The 25,843-nt window shown below is 49.9% G+C and overlaps 1 protein-coding gene across 3 annotated transcripts in view; it reads right to left on the minus strand.

Annotated features, from left to right (window-relative positions):
- The window catches only part of LOC8042092 (homeobox protein extradenticle), a 409,053-nt gene that overhangs the window by 381,526 nt on the left and 1,684 nt on the right, over nt 1–25,843 (minus strand). The gene's annotated exons all lie outside the window — the stretch shown is intronic.

Below are 25,843 nucleotides of genomic sequence, written 5' to 3' on the forward strand. Positions count from 1 at the left end.
CAGGGTATTTGCGAAGCAGCGGTATGTCCGTCGATTAAAAAGAAGTCCAATACGTGCCAGGTCCTTGTGCCCGCCCCTTAACCACATGCGTTCGGCGACGGGAGCCTTAACGCGCGTCTCGACTTGAACCATGGGTAAACTGACGAACCCTCACGCGAACAATCGCATGCAAGAGCGTTTCAAGCCAGTCGACTGGCCAGCGGCGTCAAGAAACACCACTAGCCGAAGAAAAGTTATTTAGTCCGAGTAAGAACGGCAGCTTCGCGTAGTCAAATAACTCCGCGGTCTATCTAAAACCATTCAAGTAAGCGATGGCGTCTAATTAACGATGCGAATCACCCACTTATCCCTAACGCTCGTACCATAATGTTAGTACTACAACTAACATTATGTACAGGCCGGCGACGAAGACGTTTAACACTGCCGTATCGTTCCGTGTCGATAGAACGTAACGTCGATCAATAATGAGGGAATGCCCCGAGCATCGTATTACACATACTGACAATAATAACCGCCCAGGGTGCTTTTCGATAAATCCGCCAGCGAAACCTATAAAAGAAATATTTTCATGGACTAAAATATGACTTTCCTTACAAGCGAAACAAAAAACCAATGATGCATTAAAAAAAAAAAAAAAAAAAAAAACACCGTATGTTTAAAAAAAATTTTTTTTTTTTTTTTTAAATATTAAACTGGCGTGCTTGGCCGAGTTGCCAGCGCACCTGGTCACCGTCAGCATGCAGACGTGGGGCTGGAAAACAGCCCACCTGGTTTCTCGTTTTACCTTTCTTCGAAATTACCTCCAACGTGCCAGTTAAATCCCGCAACATATCGCACGCTCCTGTTTAAAATCTTCTCCACAACACGACCCCCACGACCCGTGGAAGCTTCGTGTCAGTCGGCCTCCGCCGCCCTCGGAGAATGAAACACGTTCGCCTCGTCAAATGAGCATTTCAATTCTACGCTCTCCATTTTTTTTTTTTTTTTTTTCGTCGTGACAATATACAGTGAACCTATAGTCCAGCATAGGACCCTTCGCACCGCTTCGGAAGGCACGTGTAGGTAAAGACATGACACGCATTAGCCCACCGGGGCGAAAAGAACGAGGACAGAACGCAGGCGCAAATGTTCCACAAAAACATGAAGCCGTTTGGTTGAACGTCGAGCGATGGTACAAATGTTTTAATAAACAAGCCTACGGCGAAGAGCAGATTTGAAGGAGCATAAATATTGTATCGTGATACAATTCAAACGTGTACAGCGATCCGAGTCATTGACGGTGTTCGAGGGTGGGAGCGCACAATCGCAAAACTAAACTTAAAAAAGAAAAACAAAAAAAAAAACAATAACAGTAGCGGAGTCGGCATATGCGAGCGAGACTCCAGACGCGCCTGTGCAGAACTGCTCGGCTCCACACGGCGGAGGTTCGAGGCCAGACCTCATCATCTCGGCGGGCAGACAAAGACGCCGCTTGGCTGGGAGCGTCTCGACTGACCCAGCTGACGGCGGCGTCCAATGAAAGGCGATCGAGCGGTCGCCCGTGAGCGATCGCGATGCCCCCCGCATATATATCGCTCGGGGAGCTTCTCGACGGAGAACCCTCGAGAAACCGCCTCTCCGACAATCGGTGCGCACGCTCACGGGGGCGACGCAGCACTGCCAGGCCGCAGATGGGAGTGCTGCGTCGTCGTCTTCCGACGCCGGGACTCGTGCCCTCGGTGACTGTGCACGAGTGCCAGGCGAGCGCCGAACAATATCAACCGGTCACGCCGGGGGCTCTTCGGGAGGCGATCCCGCGGGGTCCGCTTGGTAAGCGCGCGCGGATCTCCGAGAAAGCGCGGTCGCCGGAGCAAGCGGAGCGCCCGCTGAGAAACCCAAAAGCCACGGCGTTCGGAAGCAACACCGAAATGGCGCGTTCACACCGGAAGCGGATCCGCAAACGCGAAGCGGATCCGCGCGTTCTCAACCACAAAGCGGCCAGGATCAAGCGGTTGGATGGCGCGTTCACACCGGAAGCGGATCCGCAAACGCGAAGCGGATCCGCAAACGCGAAGCGGATCCGCGCGTTCTCAACCACAAAGCGGCCAGGATCGAGCGGTTGGATGGCGCGTTCACACTGGAAGCGGATCCGCAAACAGGAAGCGGATCCGCGCGTTCTCAACCCCGAAGCGGCCAGGATCAACCGAGAATCAACTGTGAAACGTGATGTTCACGTCCGTCACTTGAATCCACCGCGAAAAGAATTCACTCGCAATTTTAACGGGCTTCGCACCGATGATTTGGTTCGGGTAAGAGTTTTGTTTATTATTCCGGGTGCCACTGCCCCAAGTGAAGCTCGCTGCCTTGTTAGTCTCTGCCCGTAGAACGTCGGAACCCGCCCCTGATCAACCCAAATGTCAGTGTTTCTACCCACTAAGACAGTCGCGTGAACTATCGAAATCTTTCGCAACCCTGCATGACCACCACGAAGGCCGATAGAGACGTCTCTATCGGCCACGAAGGCCGATAGAGACGTCGTGAGCCTGATTGCGTAGCCAACGCATTACTACGGAGCGGGCAGGGTACATGCGCTAGCTCGACCTGTAACGTTTACTACTAAGAAAAGAAATAAAGGGAACAAACTCAAGAAATAAGGTGTACGTACCAGACGATGCAGAGGTAATCCATACGGCGTTTATTTGAGCCTAATGTCAAACAAACAGTAGACTCGATCGACGTGCAAGTGACGAGAGGAGAGTCCGTCACCAACGATGCCGCGACCGGCTAGCACCGAACACACTCCCCGCACCACGGTCCACCCCACCGCTCACTACTTCGAAAATGGTAAGAACGAACGAGGGGGGGAAACTGGCCCTCTATCCCGAAAGGTCCACCACGAAGGAAATGTCGGGGGCATCCTGTTCTGAGTCAGCAAGGCACACCTAGCTGGGCTTTGCTTGTGGGCGAAGTCGAGGGAATCCAAGGCGAGTTTTGCGGGTCCATGCCTCTTTTTTGCGTTGCCTGAACTCGTGATGCGTGCGAACATCCCGAAAAAAAAAAATCTTCAGAGTGCCAAAATACCTAAATTTTCGGCTTTGGAACGTGGATTAAAGTGGATTTTAGATTGCAAAACAGGGTTGCCAAACGCAAATCTCAAAAGATCACGCGTGATCGCCGAGAAACCGCCAACCGCCTCTCGGTGTGCCTGAACGGGGTCGCTCGCGAACCGCATCCGCGACCGCTCCGCGAACGCGGATCCGGTTCCAGTGTGAATGCGCCAAAAGGGAGTTTTCGCAGCCCGCGTTTCCCCCTCCGCTAAGCCCTCCGCAACGAAGAAGCCGCTACTGCGCCTGCGCGCCCATGGCTTTCACAGTAGAGTTCCGGGTATAGTATCGTCTTGCGGAGAGCGTTGCGAGACGGCAAAAACGATCTGCGAAAACTCCCCAATGTCGCGCCACAAAGAGGGAACGGGAGGAGCGCTCGAAACGGCCGAGCGGTCACGGCAGACGCCGTGAACGACCCCAGCCATTCGGACTGAGGAACAGGTCAGGCCACATGAAGCGGCAGTCAGGAAAAAAAAAAGAAATCGGTGCGACTTAAGTTTTGTGCCATAGTAAAGCCCGTGAACAAAGCACGCGCTAACTGCTGTCCACGAAACATTGTGACTGCGGCTTCAGTCGCTAAACGACGGGAATCCCTCCAAAATAATTGCACACAAATCGCACTGTGTCAAACGGCCTTTACACTAAACGTCAGGGGACGGTTCATCCCAGAACAATTCGGTTCAGTGTAATTCTTGCGGTACAAAATGCGCCGAAACACCGGCAATCGGAATTAGTTCAGAATACTGATATCTACCGGGTCCTGACCTATTATAGTAAACTGTCCCCATTTTATACTTAGTGGTGTCTCTATATACGTTTACGTTACAATTCTCGTTAAATTAACAGCGATACCCCCCCCCCCCCCCGCATCCACACACACACATACATATACACACACACACACACACACACACACACATACATACACACACACGAGGCGCTATCAATTCCTCCAGCGAAATCGCAGTGCGTGGCGCATGCAGTTACGAGAACGGAATACTGTGCATGCCGCTTAGGAACTACTTCGACGCGGACAGAATGCTACCAATATGAATTATTCCAACGAGGATATAGACATAGTATACCTATAGTATAATTGACATATAAAACGGCAAACTGCGTATAGACTTGTTATTTATCGTCGTGTTTCTAAATTACTTTATCGCTGGAAGAGAGCTCTTCCCAGTGCCTAATAAACAGACATATTCAGCTGCATGCCAGAAACGGAGCAGGGCGAAAGGTGCGGTCGTACAAAAAGGAAACATTCGACGACGGGTCGAAATCAGGCTGTTTTTTCTGTGCAGATCTGCGAAGCCCGAGCTTCCAAGCTTTCGCCTCAACGGAACAGTAGACCTTTTGCTAAACTAGCACCAAGGAGCATGCTTCGAGTGTAGTCACAAGCGCCGCACGTGCTGGCGTCTGCAGTAGTACACCTGTTGTAAAGCAGAAGCCTAAAACAAATTTCAGCTAGCATGTGCTGCCGTCAACGCCCTATTTACGGTTATTTAGTTCGAATATTTTATAGAAGGAAGGCGAGCGCGAGCGGCGCATCGAATTGCATTCCCGGCATTCTCCTTGATCCTAGGGTAATTTAGCGATGCGCCGACAAAGCGAGGGTGAGGAGGAGGCGAGAGGGAACGTCAGAACGCCGTGCTCTGATTGGAACGGTTAGTGGGTAGACCTAAGGCTAGCTGCCTCCGTCTCCACTGCCCTCCTCGAAGGTGTTCGAATGTGAAAGCCAAACGAACTGATCTATCCAGCCACAGCTCGGTCTTCCGACGTTCCCTCTCTTCGATATACATATATTCCAACTGAAACGAAGGTACCCATTTCCCATCATTCAAATACAAATTACTTAAAAATAAGGGAGCCCAATAATACCGCGCAACTCGCTGTAAATAGCCCCAGGTTTCTCGATTTTGACGGTCTGTTATGCAAACATGGTGCCTAACAGATTGGCGTCCCCGACCTCCCCCCCCCCCCCCCCCCCCCCCCCAACACACACACACACATTTTTCGGAACAAAAATAATTATTCGGCGTTTATCGGCAACAAGAAAGGGCGCTATCTATTCGCGGCGTGCACGTAAAATGAATGGGAAAGATTACGCGAAGGGCTGCCACGACCAGTCTTCAATGAACATTACCGTATCAATCCGTCAGCTGATCCGTTATTTCGACGTCTATTTTATTTCCAACGATTCATTAATTAACCTTTCGGCGCTTATTTATCGCTCTTCTTTTCCGGTCAATATCGGAAATCGGCATGAAACTAAGCGAGAAGCCATCTAGCTTTCCGTCTCCCCACTAATCATTGGAACCAGAGCTCAATGTTCTCACGTCCCCTCTCCCAGCCTATACGGGTAAAAACTCTCCACGTACCCAACCAGAACGTGCTACGCTGTCAGTGGAATTAACATCCGAGGAACGGGAAACATCTTTGTAAGGGTACAAGTTATACTTGGTCTCAACCACTGTTGGACTAAATACTCGATAAAAGTATTTAAGTTACTCAATACCTGCTTCACAAAGTATTTAAAATACCACTTAAGTTACATTCACTGTAAAGTATATTGAGTAGAATACAGATACTTAGAAATGTAATTCAAGTACTTCTGAAGATACTTCCGCATTGCGTAATTTGAATCGACGTCAGTGACAACGACCAGAATGTCTAGCAAATTATTATTTCGAAATTCCCCGACTTTTCCAGATTTTCCCTCACAACTTCAGGCAAAATTCCCTAACCACTGTAGAGGCGGTCATATATGTAAGACCATTACAACACAAGGCATTGAGCATCGAGCACCGAGAGGATCGTTTTGCGCGGGCTTAATCCAACTTGCATATACCGAAATATTTGGGTTCGTCCAGTCCGGATGAAACGATAACTTTTTTACCACCGACGTCGTCAGTGGAGAGGTCGCTTCCGGAAACACGATGAAAACACGACGCTCAACCACACACGTCAATAACCAAATGGCAGCATGGCCGCCAGATGCACACTTTCGGATACTTTCGGCTTGAATCGGATTCGGGTCTGCGGCTTTTCCATTTGTTATTAAACCTAGTAGCACTAATTGGATCTAGCCTAGCGTCGCAACCTCAATCCAGTCCAATCCAAGGCTTCTACTGGATTTGTCGGCTGTTCCATTTGCATCGGGTAGCACACTCAGCATCGGATAAGCAGAGCCCGCGCTCCGCTCTAAGCAGAATTTGTTGCCTATTTTTCTGCCCCTAAGTCTTCAAGTCTTTGCTCTGGGCGCTCGATGGCGCTTCCGGCTCATTTTCCCTGACTGGGCTCGCTTTTTGACAATATCTATGAAAATTCCCCGATTTCTCCCGGTAAATAAAATTTCCCTGACAATTCCCGGTTTTCCCGGTCACTAGACACCCTGAACGACCACTATAGAGTTGCTCAAATCTGATTTACCAGAATGGTTTATTAGCGCACAACACAAAACGAAAAAAAAAACAGTACGGCTATTTTATGCAGTCCAACTATAAGGAGCAGAATATTGTCACGAATGACAAATGATGAGGCAGCGAATGACTGAAGAAACTAAACGTTTAATGGGGCGAACTTGTGCCCAAAACAAAATAGAGAAAGGCTCGCGTCGCAGGCGTCGATGTTGGCAAAACAGCAGGATCGAGCGCTACAACAAAACTAACTCCGGACCAAAAAAAAAAAAAAAAATGGCTTGCTTTTGTATGTTTATACAGTCTTGATGTTGGTACGCCTCAATGGGTGACCGGTCGCTTAGCTGTAGATGAGAAATTTAGCCAGTGCAGTACAACTGCTAACCTGGGGTTTTTAACGTGCATCACGCAGTAGTGATTACACGAACGCCGGTACGAAACTCATCCAGATCGAAACGGGCGGGGGCTGTGGGGATCGAACCAAGGAGGTTCCCAGCGCAAGCTTTAGCTACCGCCACGCGGAGCACCTTTTGTACACGCGTGGGTTTCTGGAACATACGGCGTAGAACGTTCCGCGCGTAGAACATTCGTAACTCAAACGCACGACACGGTTCCCGAACTTACGAGAATGTCAAGTTGAAATAATAAATATAAGAGGAGTCCGCTCTCTGGAATCGAACCCGGAGGCTCCACGCGAGAGCGAAAAGCGGTAACCATTCGGCCACGCGCTCGCTCGGCGACACGCGTGGCAATATCACTGATACGTCTTTGAAAACATTTCTGGGATAGAGATAAAGAGGACGCTTTTAGCTATAGTGACATCGCTGAATCTGCGTCCTACGGCGCACTTTAGACGCATCGTTTAACTACAATCCATATTCCCTAAATGCGGCGTTCACTATAAACGAACTTGGGATACGGATATGAGTGGATGGATAACAAAGAGAACCCACATAATAGCCACGGCAAAGGTTGCACCTTCTTCAAGTAGGTTGCGTTCAGAAAGGCACTCAGCGTTGGGGGACGCTTTGTTGGGATTTTGAGAGGTCATCCAGCTTTTAGTTCGTTTCCTGTCCTGTTCTGTGCTATCAATGTTCGCTTACAGACAGTGTTCGCGAGAGCAATAAGTGACGGACAGACGACAAACAGAAAATAAACAAAAGAAAGCCTAGACGTTTTGCAGTAGAGGGGCCAAATATACAAGCAAAACAAAAATGTCTTTTTGTGTGTCCACTTCTCATTTTCTTTTATTTTTTTTATTTTCTTGACACTCAAGTCTGCATCGTTGTCATAGGTCGTATCCGGGTCTGCGTTGCGCCTCAGAGGGGCAATCCTAACTTCCGTAAAACCACCTCTTTTGTATGAGCATTTCTTGGGGGAACTCTAGGAAACAAAAGGCGCCTTTGGGAAGGCGAGGGGAAAAACTTCACTGTACGAACTTTGGGCTGAAATATGAGTCACAATCGGCAAAGAAGCGACGATTTTTTCACGAGCTCATCCAAAGTCACCGTAGATAACCGGAGCTAGCTACATGATTTGGTTGGTCGAAAGAATGTTCATGTTTGCTCGTGCCACGCCCACGCCACTTCATACGGAAACACTCGGAAAATGGCGGAATGTCAAAAATATACTTGAAATAATGAGTAAAAGATACTCAGAAATGTAATTAAGATAGAGTATCAAGTACTAGCGATCAAAAGTATTTGCAAGATGCCAAGATACTTCAAGAAGTATTTGAAATACAGTATCTTGAGTAGAGTATTTGAGATAGGCACAAGTCTAGCTCACCCTACGACATAACGAAGAGTAAAGCTACAGGCCAGGTCCAGTTGGGAAGCACGTGCTGATGCTTGTCAGCGCTCCGAGACGCGCCTCCGAGCAACATATCACGTGGTTTTCTGACGGTCCGTAGTTTGACGGTCCGTAGCTTTGGTCTTTACACCATCGTGGGGTGATAGGAAATATAGGTTCACGTTAGCTTTGAAAAAAATTGTCTCGTAGAAAAGAAAAGAAAAACGAACGATGCAGATAATGATACTGCATAGAGCAATGTGTGCGTCACGGCGATAGACATTTCCCCGTACCTTTAATTAAGCCAATTAAAGACCCCGCGGGCCCTTATCTGGAACCTGCCAGCTGACAACCGGAAGTAATGCGATTGCGAGCTCAAACGAGCGTGTTTTACACGATTCGAACAAGTGTTACGGCCGTCATTACGCGCACCGACAGGCGGCACGGTACCTGTAGCAATTTTATGTCCGAAGCATTCTTTCGACCCATTTCATGCGCACCGATTGGCCACGTGCGCGATCGAAAGCGTCGCTGTGTGGTCGTCCCTCCATCATTGGCCGAATGCCGACTATGACGTCAGTAAAGGTTTTCCTCATCGACGGAAATAAGTGGAATGTAAGAACTTGAATTTTGAAGGTGATGGCAGCGTTGCTTCGAGAGCGTAATGATTCCAAGCTTCCACCATGCGCACACACACACAATAAAATCAAAACGTCCATCTTTCGAGTTGTTCCCACGAAAATGAATTGAGGACTATTTGCCCTATAGACGAAGGAATCCCGGACAAAAGCTCATCGGACAAAAGCTCACCGGAAAGAAGCTCACCGGACAAAAGCTCATCCATTTTTTCAGACCCGGACAAAAGCTCACCCGAAGAAAATTTCATGTTGGTCTTAACAGGTGTGCGGACAGCTTAGGTGCATGCGTGCGACACTAAAATGCAATGATAAATTAAATCTGACAGGCCCATGATTAGTTGTTTAGGGTAGAAACAAGTTTATTTATCGATTGGTTAGACGCGAATGCAGTCCCTTACTAGCTCCAGCAGTCTTCGTAGATCTGGGTGTACCTGTAATCCCTTGAAAATATTTTTCACACGATTCTGCAGGCGCAGAGTGGTTTTTCGCACCCGCTTCTCAGGAGATTCACCTCTGCGGGCTAGCGTCAATGCTGTGGCAGCGAACGCCCGATTTTCCTGTGTGCATTCAATCAACATCCAGACGCTTGGATGGGCGTGGCCGACGAACTTCTCGAAGCCGGTATTCCATCCTTCGCAGGTGTATGTCCGGTCTCTTTCTTGAAGAGTGGCGTCGTACATATTCCACCGTTCCAGGGGAAACCCCGGTCGTCGTCGGCACAGAGTCAGGCAAAGGGAAAAATTCGCCCTGGGCGCCGTCGCGGAAGGAGCAGAAGCATAACGGAAGGAGCCGTTGACATACGTGCAATCAAAGTAGTCCAGCAGGTCGCCGATTTCACCGGTAGACCTTTCCCTGATGTATAGGTTAGTCCCTCGGGCACAAGCTGTGGTGGAAGGAACGCGGGCCTATCCAAAATCCCGCACAGCTTTCTAAATTGGTCATATGTCCAAAAGGCCACACTCCCGTTCCTTGAAAATATTTTTAAAACTTCGCAACTCAATGGTATCTATGTTACAGTTTTGCCTCAGGTTTCTTTTCACAATACCCTGAGATAATCCTCGATTTCAATTACATTCACGACGCTCAATGACAGAATGAATTTAATTTTCCTAGCCATTCACTTCGAATATTAACCTGAACCCCAAGAAAAGCCATGCATTAGTAATGAAGAGAGCTTGTGCCTAACCTTTATGTGCGCGTTTAGCGTGACATAACCACAATGATAAAGCGAGGTCGACAAAAGGTGCCTTCGCTTCTTCGGTCATTCTTCGGGTTTAAAACTTCGGTTCACGAAGTTTCTCGGGCGAGTCACAAAGGTGCTCCGGCACACCTTGAGTCAAGCAAGCTTGATCTTATCAGCTCCACTCAGTTTTACTGACTGAAATTTTGGTCCCAAATCGTTGCTTCTAGCTCTGCCTGTTATGGCTTATTTGTCGACACCTTTGCATGGGATGGGATGGCAGTTCTCATAAAAATGGTGCAATGTCCATCGCGTCCGCACTTTACCCCAGCCCGCGTTTTGCACGGGGTAGGGGAAACAAAATGAGGTGAGCTTTTGTCCGGGTCTGTGAGAAAACGGGTGAGCTTTTGTCCGGTTTCCAGACGAAGACCAGGGCCGACGCAACGACGAGTCCGCGTCGCTCGCCAACAGGCAGGCGGACCTTCCGTCAGGTTCTCCTAGCTCCCCCCCATGCGTCATGCGGCCTCCCGACGCTCTCGCCGACGACGGGGAAAAGAGCGTCGAGGGACCTGGGTGGCATGGCCGACGGAGTCACCGCCGCGTCGACGTGCGTCAGTCGCGTCCCCGCTCGTGGGGCGGTCGGCCGCGACATCAACCGACGGAGGCCCCTTCACGCCCAGTGAGCTGCAAAGGGTGCGCCCTCCGGTGCCAGTGGGGCCACGCTCGCACTTTCGGTACACTATACTTTCGGATCACGGACAGGGGAGACGCGAGACACACGTGCGCGCGCAACCCGTCGCATGGCCCTAGCACGACGGTCGAACGCGAGAAATTGTCACCAAAGCGCACGTGCCTTGCCTCTTCGAAATCGGCCGAGCATTTTTTTTTTTTCTTTTCTCACGCTCTCGTAATATATTTTTCGTATAAAAAGGCGATAGGTTTCTGCCTAAACGTAATAGATTTCGATTAAAATAATTGAGAACTATTGGCACAAACATCTACACGACGCGCGACAAATCATTAAAAAGTATGACGAAAAAAAAAAATACGAAAGAGGAAATGTTGTTTGGCAACGAACAAGTCGTTTGGTAAGTGCTCTGGAGATGCTGTAAAACCAGCGTTAAAATGGTTCGCAAGAATTGCAAAATAGACAAAAAAAAAAATATAAAGCCAGCGCCTCGGCAATCGCGGCACTGGATCTATCACCGGAACGTTCCAAATCAGGAGCTCCCACATAAGTCCAAAAACTGTTAAAAAGATTTTTTGTTTGTTTTCTTTTTCGGCATTCCCAACAGCATCGTTATCTGACTCCGTAAATAACCGAAACCGGAAACAACCGATAAGCAACGTGTTATTGTGGTTTGGAGCTAATAACTTACGACCAAATGGAATTCCATGGCGCGATTTTCGAACGCAAAATTAATATTTTAGAGTTACTTGTCGCGGGCAAATCATCGTGCTCGACAGCGCACAACCATATGCTATACGCTTCTGGTAAAAGTGCACCCGAACCGGTGATTAATCGAAATACGACATTACTATGCAATTTTAGTTTGCGATGACGAGGGGTATATTGAAAAACAAAAACCTAAAATTTAATCGTCAATTAATTTTTTTTTAATTGCGTTTTAGGGGCGAGTTTTACAAGTGGGATTTATACTGTACTTTAGTACACGAAACAGAGACAAGCGTGTGCCTAACATTATTTCCACGAAGTACCAAAAATAAAACGGGCCCTGTCCGATTGACAGCCGTTTACTGTTAGGGTTCCCGGATATTTCATCGACCGCCGTTTCGTCGAACGCCGTTTGATCGAAAAAATGGACGTTTGTCCATTGTAACAAATAAATAAAAAGTCGCACTCCCGGTAAGAGCGCACTCCAACTCATGGAGGCCAGAAGGTGACTTAGGTTTTGCGCGGGCGCAACAACTTTAGTCATGTGAGCCTCCTAGCCTCTCATGTCTTTGATACTTTTTCGCTGCCTGAAGCTTGCATTAGCTGAGGTGCTATTTATAAAACTACAACGAAGCATGTTTTTCTAGTTCAAAGACTCAATATGAAGTCAAAAGTAAGTACGTCACTTCAAATTTTATTCGAAAACTTTCGGGGGCTCATGTGTTCGTGCGACAGCCATTCACCGTTTCAAATGATGAGCAATTGCTCTCAAAAAGTCCCCCACTGCCATGCTCCGTCGGTTCTCATAAAAAAGGCGGACCTTCTCATTTCTTGCCGCTATGGCCTTCTTCTGGCGAGGAGGCTCTTGGGAACTCAGCATCGCCTCCGGCTTGTCTTCCGTTAGTTGATGTTTTGCGGCGATGCAAGTCAAAAACTTCCAGAACCCGGGATGGGCACCTCCGACCAGCTTCAGGAAGCGGGAATGCCACCCTAGCGTTCGATAAGACGGCGTTCGATGAAACGGCTTCGATGAAACGGTGTTCGATGAAACGGCGTTTGACGAAACGGTGTTCGATGAAATGTCCGGTCCCATACTGTTAGGTCATTTGTGGTTTCCCCATGTATATGCTCCCTAGTCCATATACTACTACGTTGATATTGATTCCGGCCGTGACACTAGTATTTTTCTCCGCATATCAGAAATGTCTCCCATTCGGTACAGATTTAAGCATGGTAGAGCAAAAGGCGCTATCTGTGGCGCCAAATGGAGGCAGCGTCGAAGACCCCAAGACGAACCAGGAGACGGAGATGCCAACGACGCCCTCGTCCACCGGAGAACAAAAAGCGGTGTTCGTTCTCGCACGAGAACAAACGAGGCGCGGAGACAGTCCCGGGGTACTCGTTCCGCGGACAGTCCCACTGAGCCTAGAACAGCCCCGAAAGCAAAAGTGACAATCCTGAGCCGAATTACCCTGCGACGCTTCTTAGCTCGTCAGACAGAGTAGTGTTGAAAGAAACCGAGATTACGACGCATTTGAACATACTTATCTACCTATATATATATGTATATATATATATATATATATATATATATATATATATATATATATATATATATATATACTTTTTTTTTTTTTAAATTTTCGAATAGCGCGATCTGATCGGGTGTGGAGCGATAGTATGTTTGAGACTCGCCACTTCTTGAGGCTGCGAATGACTCTACTGAGCCTGAAAGCGCAGTCACACGAAGCGGCGGAAGGGTGGATCGAGCATTTGTCCACGTAACTACCGTAGAACTCAATTCGATTAGTGAATGTACTTCGTTTACGCCTCTCAACCCCCTCCAAGCGGGCACTGGATCAGTGCGGCGGTAACTAAATAATAATAATAATAAACACGGTAAAGAGTTGTTCCTGAGTCTCGGGTTTTATTACCACATATCTTTCCTTTTTTTTGTGTGTGTAGGTGATTGAAAGTAGTCGATCGACATTTCACTCGCCGCTTCGCTTCAGTGGTACGAGGTAACATTGAACCCAACAGAAGAAAACCGCGGAAATCGATGAAAGAAACTTTTTTTTTTCCTTAATCGAGCCAATTTCACTTTGAAGAAACGAAGGGCGCGAGTAATCACAGAAAAATTGCACTTAACAAAACGGGATAAAAGACCGAAATCAGAATGTTCGTCCTCTCCCACTTTTTCTTTTTAGTTGTTGCTAAATAAAAAAAAAAATGTCGATGGGTCCGCGTATTTTCACTTTTCGTTAACATTCATAAACGTCCATTTGTGCAGGTTACGCCTTAGATGTTCAAGCGAAACACAAACACTAGCGGCATCTTTACGAAAAACTGGCGTCAAACATTAGGAGACCTGCGCTTTATTTGAAATTGGGAGTGTCTCGTTTATTGCTTCAGTCGGTGCGCGCGCTTGGACGAAACCTATTTATCTTTGACGACAACGTACCGAAGAGAAACAAAACACTTTCAACATTTATTTCTCGAACGAGATTAATTTTTTTAACAGCTTTCTGCACTGTTCGGAGTAGACCGGTTTGAGGAAAACGCTAAATCAGCGAAGGAAATTGGGAGAAAAAGAAAGAGAGAGAAAGAGAGAAGCACGAAACGAAACCGATTTCATAGTTTTACCACGCCCACGGTTACTAGAACCTATCTGAATACGGTTACTGCCTACGGTTACTAGAACCTATCTGACAAGCGGTCACTAGCTTTTTTTAAAGAGCACACGTCGGCATTCGGCTCAACACTCCGGGCATAAGGCGGGAAACACACGTTTTGCACTTATTTAAGGGCAAAACGTGCCGCCTATTTAAACGAGCCCCCTTGAAAAGAGCTTAACGCGTCGCATACCACTGCTCGTTTGCAAAGCTGTTTACATCCGACTCACATCCCCTCTTGTTTATGTGAAAAGTGCACACACGTTGTGTACTGCACAAGGGTATATCTTCTCTAAATATGTCTTCTTATTTGTAGTACTTTTAAACAATCCTCCGCAGCCTTTCCTGCACAAAATTCCCACATTATGTAATCCAAGGAGTGTTTTTTGCGTACTCAACTCGATGTCTCCCCAGCAAAGTTGCAGATTTTCGAAATATAAGGTCGATTGTACGCCCATTCGTTTCCCTCGAAATTCGGTCAGCTTTAGATTAGCAGCAACCTTTTCTCACAGGGAACTAAACTTATCAAACTGTAGGGCCGATTAACAACGCAACACATCACCGCCGACTTTTCGCTATCATCTCGGGTCCCGCAACCACGGTAAACCGAAACTCTGCAGGAAGCATCAGAATCAAAACCCCGATACAAGAAGAAAAAAAAAGATTCCGTTATTTTATTTCTCCTTCTTCGCTTTCCCTCCGTACACCGGAACACAGCGTAGTTCGTGCAGTAAAATGGACGCTGACACGTCACTTTTGCAAACGTAGATTTTTACAGAAACGCGACCTACGAGGGCCCAACCATTGAGGAAAAACTGTTGCAGCTCGAAATCCCGGTGCACTCCGCAGAGAGAATCGGTTATTAATGAACACCCTTATCTCCTTTTTCCCCCTGTCATGCGTGATGACGACATAAACTTCGAGATCGCGAAGAGATAATAAGCTGCTTGCGAGGCATATAGCTTCGGAAAAGACCACGATGAAGTTCACAACACCCAACAGCAGAGAGTTTTAGTAGATCGTTCCGATTCATACGATAACGGAACCCAATAACGGTACGGTGTATGCGCAAAGGCCGAATATCGGGTATCGTTACCGGAAATATTTTCTAAAACTCCCTGTTATGACCGCAAAAACAAACATACTTTGATTTCGCGAAAACTTTTAACTGTAGCCGCGGGGAACGCAACAATGCACTTCAATTTCGGAACCTTGGACGTCCCTCTAGTCTAGTTGTTTGGTGTCGGTCTGACTTCGTTTGTTGTGTGTGTGTGTCTGTGTGTGTGTGGAGAGGGCGGGGGGGGGGGGGGGGGGGGGCAATGGCACGGCTATTTTGCAAAAAATGAACGAAGTACGTGATGACTATAAACACCATAATCGACAGTACGAAAAAAAAAAAGGTGTTAGGGGAATTGTGAGATTTCCCACGTCGTCTGTTGCTCAATGAGTTACATCTTTAACGACTATCCCCGTTGCACCGATACACAGGTATGCGTAAATAAAAAATAAAGCAAAAATAAATAAAACACGCTAGTGCAGTGCCTGTGTTGCGGATTAAAAATGGCGCATTGGCCTTCCACTAACACCGACCATCAATCAACGCTAGGTCGAGCTCCACACATGAACTGGATCGACAATACTGATCAGTCAAGTCACGTGGCTAGAACGCGCTCCCTGAATGACACGGGGCTATCGCCTTCCATATTGTCCGCTCGGCAAAGAAATAGGGACCAAGGAAAAGTCGCCTGGCGGCGTACTGATGCTGTTGGAGAGCTAGCCGATCTGGGAGGTTTTGCATGTGAACTTTTTGGCCATCAGCAAATCAGCAGCTGTTACGAAATCCGAGCAATTTATTTTCTTCGTCAATCTAGCTCAGTCAGCGGTGTCTAGGCACTTACGTGTGATCCATGCCTAAACTATTAAAAATCATTAAAAAAAACATTACTTCTACGCACAAGGTTTTCAAAGCTCCTTTAAAAATGTCTGTATGTACGTAGCTAGATACGCATTTCAAAACCCGCTGTGATACAGGTACGATTCCCGTAAAATAAGCCGTCCCTTCGCAAGCCCCGCACATGTAATATGGAAACGAAAACAATCTGACAATTTCAGGAGCAGACGCAGTAAGCAGACGTGTCTGACCTGTCGTGTTAGTTTAAGAAGATCCATCTTCATCAAACATCAACCTATCCGTCTCGAAATGACATTCAATCCTACCCAGAGTCGTCATCAGCTCGGGCCCGATGAACGGGAGCAATTGTTTGACCGCGATGCACACGTGGACGGTTCGAAGCGCCCTCGCTGACTCGCCTAATTATGAAGAACAGCGGACTTGAAACCCAAGCCATCGCCTCGGTTTAATCAGGAAATGTTTGGGCCTACCGAACATCCCCTACCCGGTCGCTGCAGTCAACGCCAGGACACGGGGCTGGTCAAACTCAATAGCAGACGACAGCGTCAAGAGCATGGCCTTTCCAACAAAATTAAAGAAAAAGCCGACGAACACCATGTCTTTACTGCGCCATCATTGGGTTCTCTGAGCTGCCCAGTATCGTTACCGCGATACGTAAGCGGTGACGCGTGGAGGCTGGCTCCGAGATGAGGAAAAAGAAAAAAAAAATGGCTAGAAAAGAGGAAGCAACGTACTCCCCGTACCTCCATGACGTCATCAATTTACAATGGCGAGGCAGAACGATCAGCACCTGACGGTCGAAACTATGAGGCTGTCAAACGAAACCAGGAAAACGTGTGACCGGAGTCTGAACACGCGGGCAAGGGCACCGAAAAAGCGTTCGAATCCGGGATACGTTAACGAGAGATTTAGGTGCACCAATAAGGACACGGGTCCGCACCGTGCGGAAACGAAAAGAGTGCAGTCACCCAGCGAGTGTGACGAGCGGCTTGGAACGTTCGGTATTCCACGCTCAATCAGCGACCAACGAAGGTGGCTGCCCACTGAGCTGCACGAGCATATTCCAAACAGCCTGTGCTCGCTGTCACTCGCTAAAACATCTGCCAAACAAATTTAAAAAAAAAAAGTTTTATAAGCATATTTGTAAAACATAGGTAGACACACGTGCAACAGCCGCTTGTACATTAGGTTCATTCCGAACACACGAAATATTTAATCGAAGTGAGCAAACCTGACAGAGCAACGAGAGATTCAGCTGAGCGACGCATACATGAACACGCTCGTGACTAAACACTTCCGGGTCTATCCTAAACCTCGTTTAGGAGAGCGAAGCACTATCGATACAAATCGCTGCCTTCGCAATTACTAGGTCACGTCAACAGTGCTTCAAAGTTGCAAGACGTGACCGAAGGGGTGAAGAAGGGCTAAGATGGAACACTTCAACATCGATCTCCATTCGCCACGGCTCGGTTAGCTTCGTCGGCATCAGTACACCACCGCAGTGTTTATGAGCAGGCGCGTTTGCCCTCAGGGGCTGTGTGCTGAGCGTACACCCAACATAATCGAGGCAATACACGGGGCGCTAGAGCGTCAGAAAATGTTGTAAGGAAAATGTAACACGACCAGTTGTTTTTAGAAGACTATCACGGTATTACCCCAGCGAGCACAGAACCACTGACCTCTCGCTCAGTCCCTAGCCCCGCGGCAACCGAGCTGCTTTTATTTACATGGTTAGAGTTGCAAGATACATACTCGTGCTGCCGCAAAAACGTTGTCCCCTAAGGGTGAGAGCAGCTCGAAACACGCTGCACATCCTATATCCCGACCTTATCCCCGGCATTAAGATTCATCTCTTTTTGGCGTCTTCTCGATTTCCGCGAATATTACCCGTGTATTGCTTTTGGAAGAACTGGTTTTTAAGAACCGGCGCTCTCGAGATCTCGTGAAGAGCCCCCATCTATACACCAACTCAACTCTCCTACGTCACGCCGCGGTGGTGGCGCGCCGGACGCACTTCCGGTCTGGGGTGGTGGGCAGAAGTCGCCGTGCCAGACATTCATTCCTGTGTTCCATTGGAAGAAACGAGACAAAAAACCTGTCTTCTCGTCAAAATGCTGCGATGGGGGCTGTACCAAGAGAGTCTGGAAAGGTTTGAAGATCAGTTTTCATGTGTTTCTGCCCCCTCCGTTTGTCCGAGAACGTGGATAGTAGCCGTGAAAAGGGCAAACCAGACGCTGTCGAACTACGATTGCGTGTGAGGGCAACACTTTGTGGTCGCCAGATGTATTTGCTCTGTTCCAACATAAACGAGAGAAAACCGCCAAGTTGTCCGAACCACCCACGGGTTCAGTGCGTCTTCAAATTCACACGGCCGCCTGATCGTTCGAACTTTCGTCTGCTCTTTCAAACGTCTGCTTTTTGTCGTCTGCTCGTTCAAAAGTCTGCTTTTTGTCGTCTGCTCGTTCAAACCAAAGCGGCCCGTAGACTAAACTTTGAGCCGGTGATTGCAATAAGAAGTAAGTGTAGGCCTCAAAAGACTTAAGTAGGCTCGGTGTAAGCAGTAGATACAAGATGTTGATCATTGGTACCGGTGGCCATCACCGACTTGTTACGCTTGGTCTGTTCCCGCTTCCGATTTTCAATATCGACGTCGATCATCGCCGCTACCTTCTACACTTTTGCAACACGAGCGATGTCGCTTCCGAAAATAGCTGGAAGAATCTCATCATGGTTTTAGCGTCCATTCTGCGGCGCTCATGCGAATGAATCGCCGCACGTCAAATTATTTACGGAAAGTTTAGCGGCGTAACGAGCCTTGATAATTTCGCTTAGGCGATTAAAGTGGTAAGACATTGCGATGAGGACGTAGAATCGTAATTCCAACGCGAAAAAGAGTATGCAGACTCACACAGACGCCGACAACGTGACATTCGAGTGGTTTGTTGACGCGGGACGCGGTGCTTCTTGTCCGTACCCCATTACGCATGCGTTCGAACTGTCGTCTGCTCTTTCAAAATTGGCTGCTTTTTGTCGTCAGCTCGTTCGAACGACAGCGGCCCGTAAACCAAACGTTGACCCGGTAATTGTGATAAGAACTAAGTGCAGGCCTCAAAACACTTAAGAAGGTTGGTTGGGGTAAGTAGGTTAAGTGTAAACAAGTACAAGAAGATGTTTATCATTATTGTTACCGATGGCCGTCACCGACTTGTAATGCCCGATTCTACTTGCGGTTTTCAGTATCGATGTCCACCATCTCAGCTACGGTCCACGCTTTTGCAGTCCGAGCAATGTCGCGTCAGAAAACAGCGAGCAGAATCTCATCGTGGGTGTCAGGCTTTAGCGCCCATTCTGCGGCGTCCACGTGAAATGAATCGCCGCACGTCACATTATTCACGCAAAGTTTTGCCTCGTTAGTTCTGCTGAAGCCGCTCAAGTAGTCAGACATTGTTAGGAGGACGTAGCATCAACAATTCCAACGCGAAAAAGAGCACGGGGACTCCCACCGACGCCGACAACAACGCAATTCAATGGTTTGTTTATGGGCGACGGCGGGCTTCTTGCCCACCATCCACCGCGCATGCGCGGCGCCGGTGGCGTCCGCTAGGGGCGCTCCGGTTTGTTTGTAAACATGAGTTGGTGTATAGACCACATCCGAAACTGTTTGAACGTCTGGCAACAGTCTGTACGCCGCCATCTTTGTTGCGTCGAGATTCCTCTGCTGTTTGTAAATTTCGTAGCGTCGTGGGTAACAATCGAGGTCTACTGGTCACAGTCATCGGTTCTCACCCGCATCTGCGAGCTAAGGGTTACTATTGTTTTACGCTCTTCTTGCGCACGTAAAAGGCTCGTCACCCCGACGGTCGCTGGTTTCTCGCCGCAACCAACATGGCGGACGTACACGTCACCTCGAAATTTGGCTTTGAGGGTCGGCAAAGCCACGGGTGCGTTGTGTTCAAAAGCGCTTTCTATGCGCGAGTGCTTGTGCGAGCGAAGGATACTTCAGGACCACGCTTTCGCGGACTGACCTTTGATATACACTGTTTCACCTTGTGTTGTACCGCAGGAAAGGCTACAGGCGCGAGCTCCTTGCTCTAGGGCACATCTCGGCGGCACGAGCTCTCGTGCACCAAGGGCAGCTGCCACTGCTATGAGCTCGCGCTTGTATACCCTTCGCTGCGGGCGCGCGCTTCGGAACCTTAAAGGCTATTTTTTTTTTTTTTTTTTTTTTGTGTGTGTGTGTTTATACAGCCTAGAACTTGGTCTGCCTCACAGGGGCGACGAGTCTCCCAGCTGTAGATGAGAAATTTAGCCAGTGCGGTACAGCCGCTAGCCTGGGGTCTTTAACGTGCACCACGCAGTAGCGATACACGACCGCACGCCGGTACGATGCTCATCCAGATCGAAACGGGCAGGGGTGGGGGCTCGAACCCACGATCCCTGGGTTCTGCAGCGCGAGCTTTCGCTCCACGTGCTCCGAGCTGGTGTGCGCTAGACCACTCGGCCACCGATCCCCCCTGGAGGCTATGGTGAGACCATAGGGTGAGACGGAGCATGTTCTACTAGATGGCGCTGTGCATTTCGCATATTTTTTTTAAACATCATCATCATGGAGTATTCCACTTTCCGCCGCGTTCCCAGACACGTACGCGAACGAAACGCGCAAGGCGGCTCGAGTTGTCACAGTGCTGCTTCTGCCAAGTCAGCGAGATGCACCGATTGTTGCTTCTGCCCCAACCGTGGCGGGAACAGCGCCCCGGCGCCCGCCCACATTAGGAACTACCGAAAACATCGGCCTCAGACGGTACTCGATTTACCCCTCTGATTTCTCTACAGCGAGCGCGATGAAACGTTTCCGAGAGTATTCATAACGGCAGTAACTCGCACGTGGTCTTTTCGCTCGAAAACAAACAACACAGTGGCAGGCTGCAACGGCGACGTGGAATGCGTTACACGCGGCATGCGAGATTCCGGTCAAAACTGGCGGTGCGTCAGAGGCAGCCGACATCACGGCGACAGAAGAGACATTCCGATGCCCGTCGGATAATACCAGCAGTATGACACGAAGCTCGAACGACTGCGCGAACTGCGTTCGGGCGGAACAAAGAAACGCAGACTCTGGCGAGCATCGAATTATCGGCCAGCAGCCATTCGCCGAACACCGCGCAAGACCAGCGCTTTTAACGCTCTCGGCGAAACGCAGGAAAATAAATGTCGCAGCTCGCACCATAGATTGCTTCGATGGAGGGGATCCATGGCGTTTCCAAACGTACATTATGGCTCATACTGAACGTGTCTGCCATATTACAAAGAAAGAAGAGTTCCGCCTGTCGACCAGCGGTCGCCTCTGAGTCTGCCTTCAGTTGGTGGTTCAGCTTGCTCGCTTCACGAACAAATCCAGCCTCGCGCAGATTCTCAGACCCACCGGGACTTTCACGCACACTGCGAACTGCATTCGATGAAGACCGCCGCTCGCTTAGCAGATCTCGCGGAGTCTGTACCAAAAATGCGATCGACAGGAACATATGCGATGTCCAGGATAACGGTGGAAAGCTCAGTCGCCTGTGAGCTTTTGTATACGACTTGAACTGCGGACGGCAAAAACCGGTTCGGACGATTCAATCTTCTTTTTCTTTCAATCAGTGAGGTGAATGTAGAGATGCCAACGCGATTCAACGAAAGGTGCCGGTGCAGTCTACCCATCGGGAATGCGCGCGAACATTGCCCCAGAATCCGGCGTTTTTCGAACCACGGGTGTGGATTTTATAGCGCTCGTTCGTTCGTGGGCCGAATGTTTCCTTGGGAGTTGATCGAGATTGTCGCCATATTCCTGTCCCGCGAACACGCGTTCCGGACGGTCGTAATCGGCGGAACAATTATATCTCGAACCCACGTACGTAGTCCCACAAAAGCGTCACGCAGCAAAGGTAAACCGTGGAAGGAATAATCCCAACACGTACAACGCACGAACGCTACCTCCTACACAGACTGCTCATGTTGTGCCGCGTTAACCTCCGTCAACGACGCATTGTAGGCCCACAAAACAGCTGTTTCTGCGAACATCATCGCGGCAGGTACGGGGGAATCCAATGTCGCACTTTTTGCTGCCGGTACATTCTCAACGCTCGTTGAAAGCAGTATCTTATCATTTCGTTCCGTCAAAGGTGCAGCATACCCAGGTCATCGCCCGCCTTTCGATGATTTCTATTACGGTAAACCTGGCAATCGACCAAACTGGCCGTCTCTAGGTGGCCCAGACAGACGTTCCTGCCTCGCTGCAAAAGCGCCTATCCCCGACACTCGGAGCACCAAACGTGCGCAGGCCACGGAACAGCTCAAGATCATGTCCCAGCTCATTTGTAGTTAGTTTCCGGTTCGGTAAGTGGGTCAGTCATTGGGGATTCCTCGGAATAACCTGACGGCGTTCATTCGCTCCGACGCAAAGAGGAGTGCGGAGAGGAACGCGAGTACGCGTCGCAGTCGAAGCTACTCAAACGCATCGGCTTTGCGGTGGCACTACTATTGGCGAGTGCGCAGACGGCCCTGCGCATGCTCAGTGGCGACACTTCGCGATTTCTCGTTTGGAAATAACGCTATACCCGAGCGGAAATTCGATAGCTGGGTCAGGTGCAGGAAAAGGGGGGAAACACTCGAAACGTACACCTCCCTCGACATCGAAGACAGCGCGAATCAAAATCACGCGTCGGGCCGGACAAGAAAGCACCCGGAACACTCCGGGTATGCCAGCGATCGAGCGAGCCTAGGAACGTCCAGCGACGACATGGTGAAACTGGGAACACGGTCATAGATCTCGATATTCGCCACTAGAAAGGAGGCTCGGGACACAGTTGCCTTCACTCGGCATCCAAGACTGTTTACCGTGTATAGATCAAGTTCCCCAGCAGGGACTGTGGTCACCGAGAGCCGCCCCGGGTGTGGGCACCCCATTATCGCTCAGCTAGCAATTGGATTGCGGGTCGATGGGAACGGCCAAGAACATACGAAGGCACCTTCCTCAAGCTGGAGCCTCCTGATCGTACCTTCCAACTCAAAGGTTCCGTCAATTTCGATCGATTGGGTACCGCAGGATTTGCACCGAACCAACTCCATTGCATGAGCCGGGCTGTGCCTCGTTGGAGGCGCGCGGGCGGCGCGCGACGAGATGAGGGCGCGGGGGCGTACTTTGGACGCCCCTCGAGAGGCGCCGCCGAGCACATCGAGGTCGGTCCCCGGCAGCGTGCAAACACGTGTCGGCAGCCTCGGAACACGCGGGGCAAGCACTTTCCGAAGGAACGGCCCTCTCGAGCACACAGCGCCGCGCGAGTCGGCTCAAAGTCTGCGCCTCTGCGGGTTTCTGCCTCTGCATCCGCGCGGTGTTGACGCAGGTTACGAGGGTTTGATTTCGGGAGACGCGAGCGACGGTGAAAACAAAGCGTTTGATGATCTTTATGCTCGAGACCCAATCCTATAACGATCATTTCAATAAAAATGAATGGATCGCAGGAAATGCGGAACGCCGTAACCCTCGAGAAGTTCCCGGTACCTCGAAGGCAAGACGTCCACTTTGCTCAAACAATGCGTCAGACTCTCGGACAAACGCCGGCTCGAATCCCTCACCGCCACTGAAGGGTTCCAAACTTCGCAGGACGCCGCGACGCAGAAACGCATTGCAAAGAGATGCACGCCGTACTCGAAACGGAGCGCACAGCGTGATCGATGGTTCCTGGAAGTCTGGGCTGCGCAACCACGGCAGGCCTGCTCGTCTCGCGGCAACGAACAGCGAGTACGACGGACGGAATTGGAAGGAAGGCGTCCTCGGGCACAGCGACGGGGCCCCCAACCCGCGCTGGGGTCCGTCGCACCATGTCGCGTCAAAATACGTCGCCGAAGAAAAGGTGGCGTGCAACCGAGACTAGCGTGAAGGCACTGCGTGGAATGAAAACGTGCACCCGTCAATGGCAAACGCCACCAGGCGATGCTCCAGTCTGACGTCCCAGAGAGCTTCCGGTTCATTTAAAGAATGAACAAAGCCCACCTTAATACCGTTGCTTGAAATGTCGATGACACGTTTAACCACCCTTTAGGTGAACGCCAAGAAGCGCAAGACCGGTTAAATTCGTTTTCGAATATTCTCGTAAACCAACTTGCCTCCTCAAGACGTCCAACTGTACAGCCGAAGGCCGTCGTTAAATCTCCAACTTCGTTGACTGTGGAGCATTTCTTCTTTCTAGAACAGGTGACGTAACCAAGCTCGACAGGCTTGCAAAGACGGTGCGACCGGAAATCGCTTGGGAAGCGAGCGGCAGTTCATGCTTGTAAACAGCAAAAGGGTCTATACATAAGCAACGTAACAAATTTTACCAATAATTGGCACGCTTAGGCGCGAGCGGGAAGAAATTGGCTGCGTGAATGGTCATGCATCGAGCCTGAAACTCGTACGGCACCGCTGTAGTGTCCCCGTGCGCGAGGGCGCAATGTCTGTCCACGTCAAAGCCGACAAAAGTGTCAACTGAATCGACCCAGCTTATTTCCCGGATCGAAAAGGTAATTTGAGAGCACCGAAGAGACCGAGCAGCGATTACACGTGCCCGTCGCACGACACCGAGAGCAGAGCCCGCCAAGACGCGTCGCCTGCCCGGCCACACGGCAGAACGCGGCTCGGAACACCTGCCGGCGACATCGGCGACGTGGCCGACCACCGAGACGCGATGCCGTCGTTCGCAGCCCCGAAGCTGTCGCCGTCCCAACACGTCCGGGTCAAGCGGGGCCGGCTGGCAATCAATTAAGCGCGGCTGGCGAGGTTAATCTCGTTCAGATGCCTATCAGCTAATGAACCCATTAGGAGCCCGTCGGCGGCGTGCTCGAGACGGCCGCGGCGTCTTCGGCTCCAATGCTCGTTGGGCGCTCCTTCGGGAAATGTCCGCGGAACAGCCGGCCTCGTAAAAGGTTCTCAATCGAAGGCGTGCTCGCGGCCGATCGAGATTGGCGTCGCGACGTTCGAGTGCCGCGGAAGGCCCGCCGGCAAGCACTCCGGTCGGTCGGCCCGGGCGGCCGTGCTCTTGGATTTCGACAGTATCCGGTGGTGGTACAAGTTCACTAGGAAATAATCGGCCTTTCGGATGATTTTACTTCAGGGTAGCTCGCCAATGATCGAAAACCACACACAAAAGAAAAAGGCGAACAGACCTTGTAAGTATTTCAAAACGACCAAGCAACGTGGCGAGCGACGCTTTCGACTGCACCGGGAAACTCGAAATAGCGAAGCAATTGCGGGGGCTGCAACTACGTGAAGAATGGAGACTCGCGCGGAAGAAACAACGAAAGAGCGGACACTCGGAACCACGAAGCAGAGTTCGAATCACATTTACCGTGGATGAACTTGCTCAAATTAGACATTTACAGTATCAGAAAGGAGGGGCATGTCCGGAGTATCTTCGCTCCTCGGCGAATGAGACTGCAGCCCGGTAAGAACGAATCAGGAGGCCAGAAGCGTCACCAAGTCACGCCCCAGGTTTCTTGACCTGACTTCAAATCTAAAAAACGCCATTTGGCGCGTCAAGAACGCGTGCCGTCACGGAAGACGAACAAACCATGTCCGGAAGCACACCGCGGAGGCTGGTGAGAGCTGTTGCTCGTGTCCCCGGCAGATCGGCGCGAGGTCTGTCATCGAGCTCGGGGGTTCGGCTCGCTCGCCGGGGCCCGGCGAAAGTGGCCGGCGGCGGCAGCGGGGAGCGGACAGGGGTCGGACGACAACA

Source organism: Ixodes scapularis, unplaced genomic scaffold, assembly GCF_016920785.2.
Source record: "Ixodes scapularis isolate PalLabHiFi unplaced genomic scaffold, ASM1692078v2 PGA_scaffold3__209_contigs__length_174095766, whole genome shotgun sequence".
NCBI lineage: Eukaryota > Metazoa > Arthropoda > Arachnida > Ixodida > Ixodidae > Ixodes > Ixodes scapularis.